The sequence below is a fragment of the Ptychodera flava genome, chromosome 5 (assembly GCF_041260155.1).
Source record: "Ptychodera flava strain L36383 chromosome 5, AS_Pfla_20210202, whole genome shotgun sequence".
NCBI lineage: Eukaryota > Metazoa > Hemichordata > Enteropneusta > Ptychoderidae > Ptychodera > Ptychodera flava.
In genome coordinates, this window is record NC_091932.1 from 4,245,433 (window position 1) to 4,262,660 (window position 17,228).

Sequence of the window (17,228 nt, forward strand, 5' to 3'; positions counted from 1 at the left end):
GTTGATCTGGGTTTAATACGTACTGCATAGAATCATTCTCCAGCCTCTGTGTGTTGAGCAGTGTTGAGCAGTGTTGAACGCAGTTGAACGCTGTTGAACACACGTTGAACACTGTTGAACACACATTGATCTGGGTTACTGCATATATTCTCCAGCCTCTGTGTGTTGAGCAGTGTTGAACGCTGTTGAACACTGTTGAACACACGTTGATCTGGGTTTAATACGTACTGCATAGAATCATTCTCCAGCCTCTGTGTGTTGAGCAGTGTTGAGCAGTGTTGAACGCTGTTGAACGCTGTTGAACACACGTTGAACACTGTTGAACACACGTTGATCTGGGTTACTGCATATATTCTCCAGCCTCTGTGTGTTGAGCAGTGTTGAACGCTGTTGAACACACGTTGAACACTGTTGAACACACGTTGATCTGGGTTTAATATGTACTGCATAGAATCATTCTCCAGCCTCTGTGTGTTGAGCAGTGTTGAGCAGTGTTGAACGCTGTTGAACGCTGTTGAACACACGTTGAACACTGTTGAACACATGTTGATCTGGGTTACTGCATATATTCTCCAGCCTCTGTGTGTTGAGCAGTGTTGAGCAGTGTTGAACGCTGTTGAACACACGTTGAACACTGTTGAACACATGTTGATCTGGGTTTAATACGTACTGCATAGAATCATTCTCCAGCCTCTGTGTGTTGAGCAGTGTTGAGCAGTGTTGAACGCTGTTGAACGCTGTTGAACACACGTTGAACGCTGTTGAACACATGTTGATCTGGGTTACTGCATATATTCTCCAGCCTCTGTGTGTTGAGCAGTGTTGAGCAGTGTTGAACGCTGTTGAACGCTGTTGAACACACGTTGAACACTGTTGAACACAGGTTGATCTGGGTTACTGCATATATTCTCCAGCCTCTGTGTGTTGAGCAGTGTTGAGCAGTGTTGAACGCTGTTGAACGGTGTTGAACACTGTTGAACGCTGTTGAACACACGTTGAACACTGTTGAACACACGTTGATCTGGGTTACTGCATATATTCTCCAGCCTCTGTGTGTTGAGCAGTGTTTAGCAGTGTTGAACGCTGTTGAACACACGTTGATCTGGGTTTAATACGTACTGCATAGAATCATTCTCCAGCCTCTGTGTGTTGAGCAGTGTTGAGCAGTGTTGAACGCTGTTGAACGCTGTTGAACACACGTTGAACACTGTTGAACACACATTGATCTGGGTTACTGCATATATTCTCCAGCCTCTGTGTGTTGAGCAGTGTTGAGCAGTGTTGAACGCAGTTGAACGGTGTTGAACGCGTTGAACACTGTTGAACACATGTTGATCTGGGTATATTCTCCAGCCTCTGTGTGTTGAGCAGTGTTGAGCAGTGTTGAACGCAGTTGAACGCTGTTGAACACACGTTGAACACTGTTGAAAACATGTTGATCTGGGTTACTGCATATATTCTCCAGCCTCTGTGTGTTGAGCAGTGTTGAGCAGTGTTGAACGCTGTTGAACACACGTTGAACACTGTTGAACACACGTTGATCTGGGTTTAATACGTACTGCATAGAATCATTCTCCAGTCTCTGTGTGTTGAACGCTGTTGAACGTTGTTGAACAGCTGTCAAATCCATCTCCACTCACCCACAAATTACCTAGAGTATATTGTTGAACTGTGTTGAACGCTGTTGAACGGTGTTGAACACTGTTGAACACTGTTGAACAATGTTGAACAACTTTCAACCTCATCTTTACTCATCCACAAATAACCTAGAGTACACTGTTGAACTGTCTTGAAAACTCTTGGACTCTGTTGAACTGTTTTGAACGCTGTTCAACAACTTTCAACCCCATCTTCATTCATCAACAAATATGTCAATAACCAAGTCTCTTGAAGCATTAAACAGAGGATTTATTTTTGAATAGACATACATAAATGGAGAATAATCTTCAATGGACAACTAGGAGTTAAAGGCCCAATAGCTTTATCTTTTAGCATTATTTTTTAGATTTTATTTCCAACTAAACCAAGTTCGTTGGAATGTACTCATTCAGGGGTGTTTATCTCTGTACCAGAACTGTTGCCACTGGAGTACAAAGTCAGCAACACCATTCTTATGAAGCCAGATGAGCTCCAACCTCTTCAACATCCAATCACTCGAGACACAAGAAGATTCATTGTTGAAGACAGATTCCACTCGCACACAAATCCTCACAAGTCTCCTTTGTGTCGATATCATCACATTGATTTGTGCTCTAGGGCAATGCCATAAGAACATCAATGGCTGAATGTGGGAATAGCATTCGCAAAGCACAACGCTTAAGAGGATAATGTGCACAGAAAATTAGCACGCACATATTTTACAATTATCTCATGAATTTTTACCATAATGAAGCGATTGTCAAAAAACAGTTTCAGCTGTTAAGCCAAGATAGTTGTGAAGTGAAGAGGGGATTGTATCATAGGTTAGAAAAAATCACTATGTAATCGGTTTTGTAATGTCTGAAGATGAAACACATATTTTATCAGTCTATTAGAAATATAAAGTGCAAAGGAAGAAAGATAACTCTTGTTTTGTTAGTACAAAAATAAGCTGGTTTTCAGCTATATCATTTTGGAAATTAATATTACTGATAAAGAACCCTGGTACCATTTCTGTAGTCCCTAATCTCATTGCATTGATATTCTGAGGGAACCCTGGTACCATTTCTGTAGTCCCTAAGCTCATGCATTGATATTCTGAGGGAACCCTGGTACCATTTCTGTAGTCCCTAATCTCATTGCATTGATATTCTGAGGGAACCCTGGTACCATTTCTGTAGTCCCTAAGCTCATTGCATTGATATTCTGAGGGAACCCTGGTACCATTTCTGTAGTCCCTAATCTCATTGCATTGATATTCTGAGGGAACCCTGGTACCATTTCTGTAGTCCCTAAGCTCATTGCATTGATTGTCTGGGGGAACCCTGGTACCATTTCTGTAGTCCCTAATCTCATTGCATTGATATTCTGAGGGAACCCTGGTACCATGTCTGTAGTCCCTAATCTCATTGCATTGATATTCTGACTGAACCCTGGTACCATTTCTGTAGTCCCTAATCTCATTGCATTGATATTCTGAGGGAACCTTGGTACCATTTTTGTAGTCCCTAATCTCATTGCATTGATATTCTGAGGGAACCCTGGTACCATTTCTGTAGTCCCTAATCTCATTGCATTGATATTCTGAGGGAACCCTGGTACCATTTTTGTAGTCCCTAATTTCATTGTATTGATATTCTGAGGTAACCCCTTTACCATTTCTGTAGTCCCTAATTTCATTGCATTGATACTCTGAGGGAACCCTGGTACCATGAAAATAGGGAACCTCGATAAAATTCAACGAGGTACATGTACCCCCCTTAACCAACAAAACCTCTGATTAAAATCAGATGTAGAGTACGGCGACGTCTTCTTATGCGTACGCGGTATTCTCTCGCTGTCGCCTCTCACTACTAGTGAGAGGCGACAGCGAGAGAATACCGCGTACGCATAAGAAGACGTCGCCGTACTCTACATCTGATTTTAATCAGCTTGGGCCAAAACATAAAATCAATGATTATATGTCCTGCTTTCCAGTTGGACACTTCAATAACCTCTTCAATACTAAAATGATCTACAACAGAATGCTGATATTCTTTCGGTACCATAGATAACACTGCTTCTTTGTGATCTGTGTGAAAGTTGTTTATATTTTGGACTGAGTATGTGTACAAGTGTTCAAGACTTAAATAGTTGTTGAATGGGCGCTAGCTTATATAGAACATTTCTGCAGATGATTGTCTTTGTTCCCAATATAGATAGATTCCGACACATATTTTCCTTCCTTGTTCCAAAGCATTTTGTCAATGTAGAGTTTTTGCCACTATTGATCAGGAGCTGGCAGCTTGCAAGGCAAATCAACAACAGTATTTATAGGTACACTGAAATAACATTTTTATGTGTGCAGCATTATTGTAAATTTGCATTAGCCGTAACCTACATTAAATATCTTGGAGGCAGTTTGGCACATAACATTGTATGTACATGTATGTGTGGTAGCATTGCTAACACTGTCTGATTGTTAATCATGGTTTGAAGAAACTATGGTTCAATAAATGTTGTTAATGTTGTCAAATGATGGCATTTGATCCGGTTCTGTAAACATACCGGTAGTCACATGACTCAGATTTGAATCCATACCATTTCTGCCAGCTTATACTGTTTTCTTTGCTCAATTTCTGGATCAAGAATGAATGCACACAGTTCAAATGGCACGATATTTGACAACTTTTTAGTTTTCAAAAGTTGGTTTCAAAATGTCCAAGTTCATCATATTGTTTTCAAAAAAAATGAACAAAATGCATACAATGAAACATTTTTCTGAGTATTCTAAGTGGAGGAATTGATTTCCGACCTACTGTCATTGGATTATGGATTGGTATGATCGCGATTATTTTTCATACGTCTCTGCCTTGTAATACGGAAATGTATCAATTCAATATTGACATTGTGTAGACCATTCAGGAGTTTCTGGGTACTGTAAAGGGTCAATGCATATTTGACAAGCTATGGGAGAAATTTACAGTCATAAAACAATGATGCATGCATTATTTTATCAAAATCTTCATTAGGCAATCCACACAACATCAAAAAGTAGTTGCAGTTTAACACTTATAGTTCAGTTAAGTTCAGTCCAAATAAGGGAATAGATATCCTATCTGATAATGACACATCCCTCTTGGGTACATGTATATTGCGACATTATGAGCTAGTGACAGTTGAAGGTTCCATATTGAGTTGGTAGCAGTCATGCATGTTCTGGAAGGAGTTCACACTGCTAGTGTTGACCACCCTGTTTGGCAAACTCTTCCACAGGTTGATGATCCTCAGCGCAAATGAGTATTTCCTTATGTCTAGAGTTTTGTAGTTTGTTTTGTCAATTTGAATGCGTGGCTTCAGTTCATTGTCAATGAAATATGAGTTAATAATGGTTACAAGAGTCAGTGTGGTTCAAAATTTTAAAAACCTGGATCATATCTCCTCTCACCCTGCAACTTTTCAGACTTGGCAAATTCAAAGCCTGCAACCATTGCTCATATGTCATATTATGGAGTTGAGGAATCATTTTTGTTGCTCAATGTTGTACCGGTACCTGTTCCAGAATGCTGCTGTCCTGTACAAGCCAAGGTGGGCAAGCCTGAACTGAATATTCAAGTCTTGGCCTCACCAGTTGCTTATACAGCCATACAATTATGTCCTTGGATTAGCATGGCAGTGTTCTCTTCATCATTCCCAGAACTTATTTGTCTTCTTTGCTTCTTCAACACACTGCCATGAAGGTTTCATGCTCTTATGAACAATGATTCCAAGATCCTTTTCTTCCTCAATGCTTTCTAACGGAATACTTTTCATGTTGTAAATATGATTAGAGTTTAACTACTTCCAAGGTACAATACATAATATACTGTACATTGACTGACATAAAAGTTCATTTGCATGCCACATAACCACATAGCTTATCAAGATCTAGCTGCCAACTGGTTCTCTCAGCATTCTTGCTAACATGGGCTGTACAGCTTGACATTATCCAGGTATGTATTAAAGGGTTGCTCAAACCTCCAACTGGGACCACTAACTGCAGGGACTCCCAGTTGGCTCAAAATGCACTCTGGGACCAGTCCCAGTTGGTCTTCAGGACCATTCCCAGTTGGCTTCCAGGACCGGTCTCAGTTGGCTTCCAGGACCAGTCCCAGTTGGCTTCAAAATGCACTCCGGGACTGGTCCCAGTTGGTCTCCAGGATCAGTCCCTGTGCACTTGAGGGACACATCCACTTGGTGATCTGGGACCACCATTTCATTGAATTGTCAATCATAAGTATGTATATAGCTCTTAACAAATTGGATGCATGTACTACCATAGATTAATAAGTGTTTATCTATCAAAACAGATTTACTAAAATTAATTGCTTGGGTTTTCTATAAATTAACATTAAGTTTCCAATTAGAGCAAAATGTGTGTATTGCATTTAACTCCCTCTGCAAACCTTCTTTTGTTAAAAGAAGATTATCAGCGTAAAATAATGAGTTAATCAGAGTTTTATTCAACACTGGTGGTTCAGTATTTACTTTGTCTAGATTTGTTTTCAAGTCATTGACATATAAATTAAACAGACTAGGACTTAAAACACAGCACTGTTTATAACTCCTTTTTCAACTTTCAGGCTGGGTGGTTTTGTTGTGTAATTTTGTGTTAGTGTACATGTGTTTTATAAGCCTATATAATTTGCCATTAATCATGGAAATAATACTTTTCAATTGAGTAAGAATTTTTGTAAAATTCCATCCATGCTGAGGCTGAGAAACGGTACAATGTCCAGTATTATAATCTTTATCGTTATCTTTTAAGGATTTGATCAATTTCCACATATCATGTGAATTGTTAGCATGTAGATTTTACTATAACCCAAACGGGATTCGAACCCCCGCACACTCACGGCAACATCGCCTAGCTGCTAGGCCTCACACAAAACCAGTTGTAGATTGTTTAGTTTGTCTAAGTTGTTTTGCCAGAATTGCAATTTCGTATTTTTAAGAAGTTTTTTAAACTTCTTTATCTTTGTGTAACAGATAATTTTAAGTGACTGTCATATGGAGCTTTATTTAACAGTTTAGCTGTTGCCATTAGGTCCCTTTTTTTTGCTGCATCACAGCTTTTGTCAAGCTATTTTGATTTCTTTCTCTTTAAATTTTCTTTCTTTGCTTTTTACCATTGAAAATTCCACTGCAAGCTTCATCCAAGATGCCATTAAAGTGCTGAGTGGCTGAGTTAATGTCAAGATTTTGATTACCAATATTAGTATTCAAAATTTCTGCAAAATCTTTTTGTAGCGTATCTTATGCTAATCTATCCATGTAATTGAAAACAGATAACTTACCCCGTTTCCATTTTGGGGGCATTTGCAATAAATTCACAGTATCTTTAACACTGATTGGATTAAAATTTGTTAGTTTTAGGAGAGTAGAAATGTGATAATGATCTGAGAAAATTGTGAAATTGTGTATTTTAAAATACTCAAAGTTATCGATGATGTCTGTTGTTGCAAAACCGTAATCTACTACACTGTTTCCATTCCAGTGGTAAAATAAATTTTCCACAAATATATCCATGTAGTCTGCCATTCATAATTCTTGTATTGTTGGTTTTACATAAAGCTATGAGGTTTCTACCATACTTATTTTCAATCTTATCCATATTGCAGCGATTAATGTGTATCAACAAAATATCCTGGTGGAACTGGTATATGGTTTGAGAAATCATTGTCAATAAAATCGGGCAGTAATCCTACTCTGGCGTTAAAATCCCCTGAAATCATGACAGAGCCAGAACAGCTATATTTTGTGATAAACTGTTCTAAATGTTCAAAAAATGATTCAGACTTATGTTTAAAATTTCTGGTGATTTTAAACAAAGCAAAGAAATATATCCTGTTGTAATCTAAAAATGCTTTTGAAAGTTTGCACCACAGCGTATCTTCAGCATCTGAATGAACCATTTTTACACCCTTCTGTATGGTATTTTTTACAAAAAGTGAAAGACCACTCCTCTGTTTTTTTTCTTTTTTCTAACAACACAATGGTCATAGTACCCAGGAATGTGAAAAGTATGTTTCAATTGCTCTATGAGCCAAGTTTCTCCAATACCAATAATGTCATGTTGAGTAATATTATTTATAAAGTCACTGTCTTGAAACTTTCTCTCTTGGTAACCCTTTACATTCCAATATGATATTGACAGTGAACTTTGTATATTGTTGTTTTCCTGATCATAACCTACATCGTTTAACATAAATGTTGGAGCTGTGATGATGAGATTCATATAGATATCTTGCACGAAAAATATTGTTTGAAAACAAGAAACTAGCACAGGCACAGTTCCGACGACAACATCCTTTAAGATGTGGGTTTTGTTTACACCTCTCGCATTAAGGTATGCAAGTCATCCTTTATGATGCAGACCCCGCCAGACCAATGTTGTTTAAGTCTGTGATACTTTGTTATTAGTATTTTTGTCATTAATAGATAACATGAGTAAATTATAACTGTGCAAAGTTTGCTGGCAGTCATTTCAGATCATAATGAATAAAAATTAATTTTGACTGTTTACGTCAATGTGTACATTGGTCCAAAAAATGGTTAAAGTTCAAAGAAATTACTAGACATGATCATAATGTAACAATAATGGCCACCTAACCATTTTCAGTCCCTGCAGATGCAGTCCGACGTGAACTTATAGATGGGTGCTGTCCGTCCATCCGTGCATGCGTCTGTCCGCAGCAGTTTCTCAGTCACCCCTAAACTGATATTGTTCAACCTTGGTACATGATAGCAGATGTCAATGACCAGAAACAAACCTATTATTTTTTTTGGCCTTATGACGAAAGTTAAATTGTACTATATTTATCTATTACACTAAAATTATTCTGAAGTGAAACAGTAAGCTACACTTGACTGATTACATAAAAAAATTATCTTTAATTTTTGAGAAGTCTAGTGGTTACCAAGTACACATGGAAGAAAAGCATTCTGACATTCTTGGTTGTCCATATTCAGGGCTCAAAATTAACTTTTACCCTGGTAGTCCACTTGGGCTACCATTTTCTGAAGTTGGTAGCCCAGTGACAATGGCTGGTAGTCCATGAATATTTTAGTTTAGGGATACTATACTCGTCCGAGTATAGGCCCCGGTTCCGAAACACAAAATAGCAGTAAAACTAGGGACTTCAACTCGAGAAACCCAATGTTATGTGTCACGAACGCTTAATTTATGCTAATTTATGTACATTTTAACACTTTCGATCACTTTCAAAATCGGCTTACACATCCAAAGAAATTGTAACTTGAGTAAAGAAAAACAGAAAAAAAATATTTTCATGATCTTTATGAACTGGTATGCCTTGTTACACCCGAGTCTCTCTATACAGAACGTAATACATTGATACTGATCGACAACCATAGATAAAAGACAGCCAAGCTTAACTGACAGTATTTTATATTACTATTTCAAATCAAACTGATTACACAATCTCTTGATACAGAAGTGACAGTTTTGTGAAATTTCAGCATCAAAACCCCAAAACTTGACACAAGTACATCTTGTATGCTGCCGATCAACAGCATAGTGTGAACTGGCATGCAAAGACTACACACAGAAAAGCAACTCAACATTCTGGTATCAAACGCTCGGCATCTTGTGAAAACAACAACATAACAATGGAAATTTTAATAGTCACCAGAAAAAAAAAACTCTTCACAGATGAAATGATAATTGCTTCAAACAAAATGAAACTGCATGTTGACTGCATTTAGCTCGTCCCAAAGTGACGGACATCGCACGCCAAGTATTTCATGTCCCAGGCTTTGGTAGTCCATGTGGGCTACCATTTCATGGACTTTGGTAGCCCCAGGGAAAAGTTGGTAGTCTGTGGACACGGGACTACCGCTAATTTCGAGCCCTGATATTTACAAATAAAGGAACTGCCATTTTTGATGAGTTTCCACTTTTTCAGCACTTATTTGTTGTGTGCTTCAACAACAGATTCTTGTACTGATCTGAAAAGCATGGTAAGAAATACAATTCATCATGTTGACTCAGCCTTTAGTAGGGTAATCTGGGATATTAATGTTGAAGAGTGAATTCCATTCCAGACTTTTTAGATGATAGGCCTAAGGGACGATTCAGAATTTACTTCCAGGGGGAGGGTGGAGGATTTTCTATTTTCTGGGTGATTTTTTTCCACCACCCCCCCCCCTAGTAAATTATAGCAAAAATGTATGCCCCCCCCCCTCATCTTTCCTGTTTTTTTTCCATGCCCCCCCTAATATATACATGCATGCTTACACACTATAGACATATCCAGTCTAACAAGTTGCAGGAACTGTAGTGGACATTTAATCGATGATATAACAAATCATTTCAGGGTTATGTAACTATAAAAAGAATGATTTGCAGGGACACTAATTAGCACACTTTTGGAAAGGGTAGCAATAAAACATATCTGGTTGTAAATTTCTGAAGAAAAGTTAATTACTAAATATGAATACTTTTTTCGTTATGTCTCACTGATACATATGATGCACACAAAGAGAAGCAAAGATGTCAGTTAGAAATGGTGAACAGAAAATCAGAGGAGCAGATAATTGGCAAAGTGATATATATCTTGAAGTTTAATGGTACATCATTTGCAGATATCCAGATATTTCTGGAAAGTGAGATGTACCCTACCGGAATCGGAAAACTTAACCATTACCTCTGTAAACGTGAGGGAAATCATCGTGCTCATCTCGTGGAGATAGCATGTGTGCGGAAATCTTACCTCGAGTTCAAAGAAACCGACACGTTCCACACAACGCGTATTTAAATCTATACACGTGGAGCGAGTGTCGAGAAGGACATGTTTGTCTGTCAAGTTGAGTTATGCGCCATCTATTGTCTGGTACCATAATCTGTGTTGACCTTATACTCTGTTGCATTACGAAGTGATTCACTGTACTTGTGTTTTGAGTCCCGATTGAGCGCTCAAACTACTACTTCTTTTTGAGTATGTGTGAATATTTTACATTTCTTTACGTCATTGATCATGACTTTATCTTGTTGATTAGATATGGAGCAGAGTCAGACACGAACGGTCACTACATGACTGCGGCGTTCACTGTCAAGCCTCACGGTGCCATTGACTTTCGTTTCTCCATGCACTTGTCTTTTATCATTGTAATCTTAATTTTCATTCGGGGTAGGGCGTTATTATGTTCTCTCAACTGCGCAAACTACGCATTTCGAACCATTGTCTGCCCTGAAAAGTTACGGAAATCGCGTAAATCGCACATGAAACACAATGCAAGCAAAAACGTCCATATATTATGAGGGTGCAAGCGCACAGTAGCAACCTGTGAATTTGCTGTTGTTTGTAGTCATAATACTCCCTCGAAAAAGAGAAAATATCGCTTGTCATTCTGCTGTGGTGACGTGTATGCCATGGAATGTACGCATCAAAACATCCAACGATGTATTGTAATTCAGTCAGTTCAGTCTCCATGGATGCCGCCGCTCAGGGTTCCGTGCATATTCCTAATATAGTCATTACGGCCGATTGGGGGTGAAACATTCACACCTCTATTGATTCTTACTAGTATTACTACGAGTAGCGATCGCGGTAATACCGCGGGTGCAGCGATAAATTGCAAGAACGGCTCTACTAAAACAGTTTGTGGTTTTTTATTTGAGAGAGAGAGTACGTCTTGGTCAAATAAAGAGAGTGCTTTGTCACTGTTGCCTATGGTCACTTCCATCGGTAAAATATTGCAAACTGAAGGCCGAAATTCTAACAAAAAGGTGCCATTCATGAACATCCCCAAATATGTCTGAAGTGTAATCGATGCCACAAAAATAGTCGATGATTTATCAAATGTAAAGTTCAAATTAATTACGATACCCAAAATTTGTTCGATTTGTGCGAGATCGGGAAGTAAAACTGGTCGCACATCGGCAGAGCCATCCCATAGCAAATATCGACATCGCGTTGGGGAAATTTGTTGTCTAATTTTCGTCTGCATTTGATAGCAGCCTGAATTTCCCTGCACTCGATAAAGAAATCACTGAAATTATGGAACTACCACCGACGCATTTCTGTGTAGTTTGAACAAAAAAAAACTTTCTGAACACGGGTCAAAATACGTGGATCATCTGTTTCATCATGAAAACAATCCTGTGACTGGGGAATATAGATTCTTTTATTTATGTGTGTATTTATGTTTTGTATGTGTTTCATTAATTCTTTTAAAGAGCCGACATACAACGGCTGGAACAACCATACTGAACTGAACTGAATATGGTGCTATGCTTGGTGCAGCACGGGGGTAATAGACAGAGTGTACTAAGCTATGCGATCAGTCTGGCAAACAGTTGACATATCGATCATATTGTCGTTTGCGCCAACAAATCTTAGCAAATACGGATACTTCTGAAATAATAATTCAACTAAAAATAAAGTCATCGACTGATCATTGGACACTATTGATCACAAGAATGGGGCATAAACTCGAATATTTGACAGGTCTATGCCGATAGAACGTTGAAAATAAGTAAACATTGTCATCCTTTGAGATGGAAATACACATGACGTCAGGTCAAAGAGTTGAATGTTAAAACTGAAAAGTAAAAACGTCTTTTCAAGGGCATAAATAATAAATTTCTTTGATGAATTTCTTAATTTGTGCTTGGAGGTTTGGTGTTCGTATGATCATCAACTGCAGTGTCCTTGAAGTCTCGTGACCTGTCCCGTGACCTCTGTACAGTCTGTGACTTCTACACTCGACGGCGACGTGATCAGAAGATTACGATCGCCAAACGTAAATTCAAACCAAAAGTGATTTGCTCGTGAAATGTTCTTGCCTTTCTATCACGTAGTGACTCTGAGAAGTATAGGAGGGCCAGTTTGTAAACAATCGTTCAAGCTGATTATCGACAACTGCATGAATGCTATCTGAGTATCTATAGTCAGTCAGCTGATCAGTATATAGACACTGTAAATAATGACGTAATAGAATATATTTCCTAACAGTGACTATGACGCACTTTCTTTTCCAAGGCGATGTTCATACTAGTACTTAGTCACAATATCGATGGGTTACGACGTTAGCCATTTGAGTCAACAGCACATGAGGCCGTCGTTCACCCCGCGATAAACAGCTCACCACTAACCCGACATGCGAACCGGGCTGTGTTTTGATACGCCTACAGACTTGAAGCATTGAGGTACTTTCCTCCATGCTTGAAGCAAGTCTACGATAACATATTTATCATCTCATATTTATGTTAATAAACTCCATGAACACGTTCAATAAAGAAAGCATTATGTTTCAAAGCTCAGTTCAATAAAAAACTCTGCTGATATAATTGTTTGAAGTCCGAAGCTAGCTATACATTCAAGAAAGCAATGCTTGGAAACAAAGGTTATATTTGTATATAAGTACAACAAGCATACTTAGAGTTAGGTGACTGTGAGTCTGAACAAAAATCCCATAATAAACAATGGCAATAAACACTATACCAGTACATAGGCCCTAGTGTACCACATCATGGATCTATTTTTTACATCCATGACCACATGTACAGAGTTATAGTAATCAACTGGTTGTGTTACGCAGATCTATAGTTTGTCTCTGACGGAGGTTTATGCACTAGGTAGTCATAGGCAAGAGTAAAACTATTAAAATAACAAGATCTCAATTATGAATAAAAAGCATATTTGCGACAAATGTAAAAGATGCAAATTACGTATTACGACGATGTTTACGAAGTTTTGAAGAAAACAAAATATATTTGAATCAACACCTAATGAAGGAACATAAGAACTTCACCGTTTACGCAATGGCTTCAATTTTGCAACGTGTTTAAGTGACATTTGTATATTGATTATGACATGTACATTTAAGATCGAGATCTGTATTGATGTTTACGATTGGACGTATATTTCCATCTTTAATTCATATCTATCATATGATCCAAACCAAGCCTTAAACATAACGTGTAAAATCCCATTCTAAAATAATACGGGAAAGGGAATACAAAGGACAAGAGAGAAAAATACAACAGACAGGGCAGGAGGACAGACAATTGGAGAAGCGTATCTTGGGCGATGGCAGCTGTGAAGCTTGTCTACCGAGAAATAAAGTCTATGTAGTACCAAACGAACTCTGAACATCTCGTGTAGTCAATCGAAGATTACTAGCACCTCTCAGCAAGCTGCGACGAGTCCATGAGTAAAAGCAGGCCAAGGTGAGGTAATGAGATATAGGGAGAAAAACGAGTAGTAACAGTTGTTTTGACAACTGTACACTATGTATTTCAACATGTTGGGGTAAACTTAGAACAAAAAGGTGTTCTTGCAAAACCTGAAAATTCCAAATGTAAAACTGCAAAAGTTACTGAGTATAACAAAGTATGTAGTTGTCACTCAGAAAACAAATGCTAAACATCTTAAGGTGAAACTACCATCTCTTCCATAAAATTACAATTTTTGCAGTAAGAAGAGTGGGTAGCTGAACAAATCATAACAGCCTCGAGTAAAAATCCTCCTTTTTAAGTGTCAAATAAATACTAGTCCTGATCACTGTTTCTGTTGAGTTAAATGCTCCATTAGCTGTAACTTTTAAGGCTATTTATTCTGAATTTTGTGTATCAAGTATTTTTTAGCCGAATTCAAATAGCGCTGATCGCGATGTCAGGTTTGTTAATAAATATAGCTGCATGCGCGACTTCAGGGCTACCTGAAATTCGGACAAATTTTTTCATGCGCGGTCGTTGTTGCAGCTCAGTTGGAATTAGTGTGAGTTTTTGTATTCATTGTAACACTAGCAGGTTTTGATATCATCGTTCTTGCCGAAAATGCGGACTAATAGTTATTTTTGCATATTAATGACAGAAAACTCACGCTATTGCATACTAAAATGCTAAATATTCTGCTTGTCAAGACAGCAATGCCGAATGGCCATTTCTATTTTGAAAACAGAATTCTAATCCGGACTTCTAAAATGTCCAAATCGTTTTTTAGCAGAAAAAAATGTTCAAAGTATGGGCAACTTCCACCGCGTACGAACTATTTGGAGCATTCAACAACGAACATTTCACCGGCGGTACCTGCTTGCCACGGTGCAGATCCAACATCGTGATCAATCGCGGATCGTGGAAAAGCTGATGGAAATTCAGTTCCGTTCCTTATTCGAAGCTAAACCAGTCAAGAATTGTTTTCGATCCGTCTTGTATGGAGACCAAAAAGATTTTACGCACTTCCGCCGATTGAAAACTTTGAGGGAGAAATCAACTTGTGAAACTGTCGATTGATCTTCACTTACGGTACACTGCAGTCCGCTATATACAACAGGAGGTGCACATGTACACTTTACGTACAGCGGTTGATGTACCCCTTTAAGATAGGTAATCTGATTTGTATGGAAACGATCGTACGACATTTGCGTGTTTGCGACATTAAAGAAAATTACTGCGACATCGCGAACAAAGGAAGGGCACATCCCGCCGTATTTTCCATCATACGATCTGTGTTTGTTTTTCAGATTTCGTCCAAAAACCTACCCGCACGCGGACGGCAAACAAAGAATTTATTTTACGGCGCCTTAACTCCAGTTGTTTGTTTAAAAACTACATAGCACTCAGCAATAGTTGGGACAGCTAGCCGTAGTCAATGTGTATTTGTAAAAGTTGGGGGGGGGGGCAAAAGTTTACCTTTGCCCCCCCCCCCCCAACTTCAGCATTGGGGGGGGGACACCCCCCCCGGTTCCTACGCCTATGCTGTACACTGTAAAAATCGCTGTACTCGGAATTACTGTAAACTCCCATGCCAGACACTGACCTCTCATTGGGACTGAGCAAAGACAAACCAGTACAGTACTGGTTACATTATTGGTGAATCCATCAAAATGAAATTCAAAGTCACAATAAAATAAAGATGTAAAAGCTCACGCAGTATCTAACCATATAGTATATTGTTTAATTTGGATGGGTATTATGATAGGGATTTCACTAGAATATCTGACCGGGCAGAATTTGTAAGTACAGGGGGAGAACACGCGAGAGGCGTAGGGGGAAAGTGTCACAGGGGCTTTGCCCTATCTTGCATGGAAATTTTTAAGATATTGATGTTTGCAATGGTGCAGTCTGGTGCAATCTGAGAGGTGTTTTTTAATTTTTTTACTAAGTGAAAGTGGGGCAGGTGGGACTAAGGCCTAAACTGTTAGAATACCCCAAGGGGGAGAGCACGAGAGGGGGTTCCCCCTCTCGTATTGGAAAGTTTGAGAAATTGATGTGTTTAATGGTGCAATCTGAGAGGAGTTTCAGTTTATTTTGCACTCGGTAAAACTGTTTGAAAATGACATTGAACACTGATATTTTTTACATTTTTTGCATGATCAGTGTTTGAGTCACAATATTCAACAACCAAACAATGACAATACAATGCCAGTATAACTACTTTCCTGTACTCTTAAACCAAGACATGAACATCTCATTCTATCCAATGCATGTCTATATTTTAACTCTGTAATTTCAAACAAGTATTTTTCAGGTTCAAGCATGCTTTTAAAATACGATATGTACGGAGTTTGTCTTTTGTGCATACGTCACTGTACCATTCCTGTTTGTACACATCAGATACACGTTGTTTAAAATCAGCTATGAATGATGGAATATCTCCCACCCTTGTGATAGCCAAACAATGCCATAACCGTATGAACATAAAATAGTTTTAATCTGTGAAGCCCATGATGTGTGGCCATTTTCATCCACTGTAAACATCAATTTGTATGCATGTGAAGCTATTCCGTCTTCTGTGAGTTCAGTGAGGCGCCTTAATGCATTTTGTGACTGAATTTATATAAAGAGGATATCTCCCACACTCGCCATCTACTGCTTCATTTGAAGTACTCTGACCCACTCCAAGAAAGTGCTTGCAGAACGTCAAATGAACCCTTTCTATCTCCATGTATTGTTTGAATCCCCAAATATCAGCCCCATACAATGATATTGGCAATATCAGTGTATCAAAAAGTTTAAAGTATACATCTCTGTTAATCATACCAACTTTGCGTTCAAACTTAAAAATTTAAAACATAGCTTTTCGTGCTTGTGCAGCCAAATTACATACAGCTTTGCTCCAAGTATTTCTACAGGATAACAATAAACAAAGATACTTATATGACTAACAACTTCCACAGCTTCTCCATTCATCTTCCACATTTCACTTTTTGCGTTATGTCCCCCTTTGCGAAATACTACAGATTACAGACAGATTACGTCACGGTCATAGCAGCAGCGTGTGCAATCACTTACAGAATGACAGCTCTTGAAACGTAAGAAGCAGGGTAAAAACATGCGGTACCCAATTGTTACATGGCGACCCTAACCTTTTCAAAGCCAAACACAGAAATGAAAAATTAAGAAAATGAAATTTGGCGAAAATTCAATTCAACGAGAACTTCCGTGAGATACACCAGTATTCATGTAACATTCTGCAAGCAAGCATACTTAAATACATTTTGGAACTCATGAAGATTTGTAGAGGTATTTGGTAGAGACAACCGAAAAAACAGAGTCTTTCCTAATGAAAACCCCAATAAACTTAAGCCTCAGCACGCAATAA